This window comes from Anser anser (genome assembly GCF_964211835.1).
Source record: "Anser anser genome assembly, chromosome: 5".
NCBI lineage: Eukaryota > Metazoa > Chordata > Aves > Anseriformes > Anatidae > Anser > Anser anser.
The window spans coordinates 12,598,927-12,605,372 of NC_139725.1; the positions used below are offsets into that span (position 1 = coordinate 12,598,927).

A 6,446-nucleotide genomic window follows, 5' to 3' on the forward strand; every position below is an offset into this window, starting at 1 on the left:
AAAAATGGATATATTACAGCAGGGACTATTGGAGGAAAGCAGTGATCTGGGAGAAGTTTATATCTTGCCAGAAAAATCATCCAGAAATAAGTATTTATAAGGATGGAAGAGCCAAGATAAAAGTGTGCTTTTGTCCTTCAAAATATGTAAATTATGATTAGTAACTGAGGGAGTAAGACAGTAATTGTTTAGTTTTTCACATTTCAAAGCAAAATCTGAGGAAAGAGAAAATGAAAGAATCCAGCGCTGCTAGCAGGAGAACATCAGTAGGATGGCCTCTTCATTATAAATTATTACAAATTAATTTATACTGATAAGGCAGCACTAAAAACAGAACATTTATTTCCTCTTTCTCATCCTGATGGGTATTTGCAATGCCTGCTGCTTCCCATACCAATTAAGGGTGATTATGTAGTCTGCTTCCTTGGCATGCGGACCAGCGTGTGCCCTGACCTGACAGTCCCACATGGCCAGTCCAAGATCCACTGCAGAAGGTGAAATTGATGCCAGTGCTGGCAGTATAACAGGAGCTTCTGGATTTTTTTGTTTGTTTGCCTTGTAAAGTTAGACAGCTCTCAGCCAAGACAAGAAAAAGTGTCACCAACTCTCTTCAAAATGCTAGCATATGTCAATGGAAATACTAATCATTTTTCTTTTTGTATCCTAAAAATTGCAGTCAGACTGCATATTATGCAACAGTGGAAATCTTTCAGGGTGGTGGTGTTCCTTGCTCTTCAGCACTGTGTATCCTATGCCCATGCTTCATTCTGAAGCTCACACATCCCCAGTCTTTATTCAGCTATAACCAAACATCCTCTGTGCCCTTCAAACGCCTGCTCCATGTTCCTCCCACACGCCCTTCACTCACTGCTCTCTCCTGTCTGCTCCATTTCCCACCAGTTGTTGTGGAGCCTACCAGACTTAATAATTGGCCAGTGATGGATCTCATGCTCTTTGTGTTGGGGGAAAGGAGTTTTCCCAACATCTCTGAGGGCCACTGCACAACTGCAGTGCACTCGTGTGCGCTCATGCCAGGCTGGGTGCTGCTATGCGCCACTGCCAGCCACTCTCAGTGCCAGGAAAATACTAGTAGGGCACTACCAAAGCCATCCTCCAGGCACCCTAATCCTTTCTAAAAGGCAAATTAAAAATATATTATTTAACTTCTCCACTGAGCTCTGTAAAGGGACAAGACAACCAACACAAAACATGTATTTTCTAATATTTTAATTCCTCAGAATCTCAGTTTCTTTCCTTTACACCAGCAAATCAATGCACAACACAGAGCAGATACCTAAACTACCATTCTCTTTCCCCTTTCCATGATAGCTCAGCAAGATGGCCTTCACTTACTCGTTAGCTTATACATTTCTATATTACTCTGAAGAACAGATGTACCCCATCTATGTGTTTCTCCTACAAAAACTTTGCACTCCTCCATATCCCAATTTCCATGCTCTATTGCCTGTTGTGTTTCTCACCATCTTTGCCCCTCTTTTCTGACTACTCTCATCAAACTCAGGGCCTTTGTGTCCACTGCACAAATTCTCCATGCTGTTAAAGCTGCACCACACAACAAATGCAGCCTTTCACCTAGTTGGCCACAGAACAACCCATTCTCTCATTGCCTTGGCTGGTTTTGTGCCCCATGAGCCAAACAAACCCTAGAGCAAGTGCCACATAAAGCCTTGCCAACGTTACAGGCTGTGCTACAGACAGATGATATCACCGGGTTTTTCTGTTTGTTTGGTGGTGGTTTTCTTGTTTAGTTGGTGGTTGTTTGTTTTGTTTTTTTGATAGGAACCTTTCAACAATTTGCCATTAAGTTATTACACAATTATCTGTGAAATATCCAGGGCATCAAATGAAGAGATCAGTATGCAGACTTCGTATCAATGTCCATCTCACAGATACGACAGCCAATTCCAAAATGTACCTACCTTCTTATCAATTCATTTCTCCCAGTGGAGGACGTGCTTAGGTAAATCTACACTTCAAGCCCAGAGTTTCCATCTGTAGCCAGCCCTGCTTTGATCATCCACTGCTTAAAGTCTTCAACTCTGAAGTATGAACTTCCATGGACTACCTGGAAAAGCTTTACATAAACAGAATAATGACTAATAATAAATAGCCACCAAAATACTCTAATACCTTTCTTTTATTGACTAGTCATCTGATGGACTATGACCATCAGTTCACGCTGTGAGCTACAAACAATCCATATCTTTATCTCTACAAGGTCAAAAGAAACCGTGACTTTGAAACCACTTTTGGATACAGAGGACATAACCTTTAATTAGGACACGGAACGAGGAAAAATATTTCATGAGTCTGCAAATGTAAATTCCTTTTAAAAAATCTGGCTTTGTAGTGGATTTCCCCACACACTCTTTCTTTCTAACAATAAAATAACCTTAGGGAAGTCTGAAGAAATGTATCCTAAGATAATTAATCATAGTGTGTTTTCTTATTTCTTTTTTTGGGTTGCACAATGGCCCTCTTATTCTTGTTTGACATCACTATCTTCTTCAGCTTTGCAATTTTCTGTACAGAATTATAAAATAATATAGGTTAGAGAGGAGCTCTGGAGGGCTGCAGTCCAACCTCCTGGCTCAAAGGAGAGCTACTGTCCCTCAGCAGAGTCAAAGAATCTACAAAATCAGATCTTGAGTTGCTATTAACAGGAAAATCATTTGGATTCATTAATTTAAAGCTGTGCAAAATCTCATTCTGCAGAAGCAGCAGGGCAAGAGGTGCTGCAGATCTCTGTTCTGAACTGCTACCTCAAGTGGAAGTGTTAAAGTAATTCAAATGACCCCACAGATACGCTATAAATTAGAGATGAAAACCAAAAATGAATTTTCATATGCACGAAAAAGGTCATTTCATGGTGTGGGGGCTGTACTACCATATTTCTTAGCAAACAACACTTACAACAACCTGACTTTTACAGTTAGTGCCCTGTTTCAGAGCTATAGCCCGAAAATTCAAAAATCCATAGAGAAATTACATTATACTCCCAAGCAGAAACTCAGAATATCAGTAGATACGTCACACAACAGCATCAAAGTAATAAGAGAATAGAGGTGTCTCAGAGTTGCTCCCAAATAAAACATTCAGACATGTTACCTGCCCCTACCTCTTTCTATTCGCCTTCCATGGTGGAGCTCTCTTTTAAAAGATCAGCAGAATGCAAAAGGTGAAAAAGTGTTGACCTGAAAAAAAAAAAAAGCAGGAATATATATTAATGAAAAAAGTATGTGACTCTCACTGCTGATAAAAGCTTATGTTTCTTTATACATAATTTCTCATTTCATTACATTTGGAGTTCTTTAAGTGCAACTTCAATACTAAATTCCTCTATGCTCTATCAGGCAGGGTTCACTAAAAAACATTTTTAAGCCCCCATCCAAAAACACGAGAAAACAAACTAACATGTCTCTGTGCGTTTGATTGACTGATTTGCTGCATTTGCAAATAATTATCAAGCCACTTTATCAATAGGAGAAAGGACAAGAATAAGAGGAAGACAAAGAGGCTAATAGCTTGATAGTTATTCCTTTCACAGAAGTACACCAATATTATTTTTAATGACTACCCCTTCCGACTTCCCAAAGAGGCAATTGCTGGGATATTTGGTTGCTCTCCCCCTCCTGCAGCGACATCCCATTGACTGCACGTAGTTATCAAGTCCCAGCTCTCCCTCACTTACCCTGCTGTGTACCAAAGCACCAGACAAGCTGGTATGAAATCCCATACTTCACAACACTGCTCCTGATCTTTACTGATTCCTGTTGCAAACTCTCAAATAAATGGTGTGCTTCAAATACAGAGAAAAATTTGGGCACATTAACCTAGCCTATGGCATTCCCACGACATCCTTTCCATTTTATATATTTCCTTTTACTAAACAGAAACATTCTGAGGATGATAGCACCTAAATGCAAAATGAATATATCTGAAGTGTTTCTGTTTGTCCCTTTCATTCAGTTCCACTTTTACCACCAGACTCCATCACTTTTTTTCACGTTTCTTTCCCTCTGGATTTTTCTGGGCGAGGGTGCTCTTTTCCTGCAGTCTCAGTCCACCTGTCTAACCCAGGCTTCAGGATCCATTATTTGCTATACAAGTCATTACAGCCCCTGTAATCGGTCATTGAGGCTGCTCAACATCTCACATCACCAAGCCCCAAATCCTCCAGGCTGGATGGATAAATTATTTGCTGGCAGGGTTTCTTCCTAGGAAACAACAATGATTAATTTTGTTTATAGCATCATTTTACAAAGAATGGTGAACGAGGAAAGCTAAGATGGGGTTATGTGCACAGTTTATTTATTCTTAACTAGATCCAAAATGCACAGCATACATGGACCTCAAAGTTACATAAGGGAAAAAAAGAAAAAAGATTGAAGAAGAAAGAGAGAGAAGGAAAACCATATTCTTAATGACCAGACAAGGACAGAAGCAATGGGGTCTTCCAGACAATTGTCTTCTTCTGGACATCCTCTCTGGGAACCTGCTTGGTTTTTAAACAACAGTTTTCAATCAAAGCCACTTAAACCGGTGATCCTGCCTAAGAAGATGTTAGCACTGGTTGAAGCACACTTCATGAGGTCGGGAGCTGCATGCCCAACGCACATGTACACGCACATACAAGCCTTCTTGACGTATGTTGCAGAGTGATATTTATTGGATTTATAAATGATTTACCTACTATATTATCTAGCAGGCTCTGAAGTTATAAACTAAAAGCTACAAGGTAAAAGTTTTTTTTTTTTAAAAAAGGGGAGGGGGGGTAAGAAGAATGAATCACTTATCAATGGCATTTAGTTCCCAGGAGAAACCAGAAATAACAGAAAGAACAAGGTTTTAGAATGCACCTGTGCAAGGTCGCAAAGATAGAAGCACGTGGACTCCACCGAAAAACCACGGCGACGGCAGCCTCCAGGTGCATGATTACGAGCAAAAGGCAGGCTGTGAGGGCACACCCTTAGCACTACAAGGCTTAAAGCATCCAGCGTGCTGTTCGACAAAACCGGTGGGATTGGAATCCTGAAATTCAAAGAACACAGCACAAAAATTAATGGGGAAAACTTTTCCCACGTGACATGCAGCAAGCTTCAGCTCCATTTAAATAGCGTCCTTCTGACATGAATAAATGTCAGAGGTCTATTTTGAACCAAACTAAATAAAACTAGCAAGTCTTAGGAAAACATTCCTTTCATTTCTGACTTCCATTATCCCACACCACAGAAAAGACTGCTTGATAGTCTGAGGTTCTCATGCAGCAATAAGACCAGGCAGAAGCGGAAGAAACCTACAGCATGCCTTGGCACGAGGACAGCACCAAGTGATTCCCACTGGTATAGAAGCGATGCGTGTGTTTTCACTTCAGTTTCCATTCCTATAGCCCATGTAGGGAGTGTAGGTGGGAAGAAGGAGAGGAGAAAAAGATTTTTAATTATTTGGTCACTGTTCCCAGCTTCTTCAAGCCCATGGCAGCAGGCAAAACCAGAGCACTCTTATCTGTGCCTGCTCTAAACTAAGGCTGGTTCTGGACAGGAGCACAACAGCACCATGGCTGGAGATGTATCCTGAAGTTTCACTGAAGGAGGTGGTCTCTTATCGTATGTATAAGCCCCCTCTTTCAGCAGAGACATGGAGTAGAAGGCTAAAGAGTAAATAAATACATAGAATTAAAACATTTAATAGTTTACCATATGGTTTTTTCCTCCTACTTTTGCAGACACGGGGCTACTGAAACACAAGACAAATGAAGGTCCAAGCTACCGAACCCAGCATTGCTCTTGTCCTAAGATTTGATCATACAGCAGAAAAACACTTCCATGCTGTAACTTAAGACGGGCAATCTGTAGCCTAAAACATTTGAACAGCTTGTGTATGAAGTCTGCTTGAAATCAGCTAGTGCCTCTAGAGAAAGGAATAATAAGCCTTCCACTTACTAAAGCAAACAGTCACAAGTAAGGATACTTATTGCCAGGAAAGCTGCGGATCATGACTGCCTTGCCCTGGAGAGCAGCCACGGATATCCCCAGACGTGAGATAGACATCAGCAAAAATGCTGGTCCATTGTTTTTGCTCTTGCACTGCAACGCCTTGCATAACCTAACGGCAAGGCTTATTTTATTATAAAGCGCCCCACGGCAAAGAAAAGACAGCGCTTTCTCCCCTGTTAATAAAGCATTGCCCTGAGCAGGGGATCGTTAGCCGAGCCTGTTGCGAGCAGAACAAACAGGTCTCCTGTGATGGAAGAAACTGTTGAGTCTGACAGCCCCTGAGTCTGTAAGGCAGCATGTCCAAACGGAGGTAAACAACGTACATTTCAGGCAGCATACCAAAATCTCCCTATACCGAAAATCCCCTTTCTAAGTGCACCGCTAGCTAAGAAACAAGGCAGTGATTCTCGGGGGGGAAAAAATAAAAAA

The 6,446-nt window shown here is 41.1% G+C and overlaps 1 protein-coding gene across 13 annotated transcripts in view; it reads right to left on the bottom strand.

The window, feature by feature from the left end:
* RAB3IL1 (RAB3A interacting protein like 1) overlaps positions 1 to 6,446 on the bottom strand; it is a 67,555-nt gene that overhangs the window by 6,837 nt on the left and 54,272 nt on the right. For 4 of the 13 annotated variants that reach the window (XM_083840378.1, XM_083840375.1, XM_083840383.1 and 1 more), the window contains 3 exons: positions 3,713 to 5,052; positions 3,140 to 3,215; positions 1,941 to 2,095 (listed from right to left, as the gene is read on the bottom strand). The gene's annotated coding sequence lies outside the window, so the exon portion shown is untranslated. Of the gene's footprint in view, positions 1 to 1,940; positions 2,096 to 3,133; positions 3,216 to 3,712; positions 5,053 to 5,321; positions 5,405 to 6,446 lie in introns of all 13 variants that reach the window. The other 9 variants (XM_083840376.1, XM_083840385.1, XM_083840380.1 and 6 more) reach the window with 8 other exon arrangements.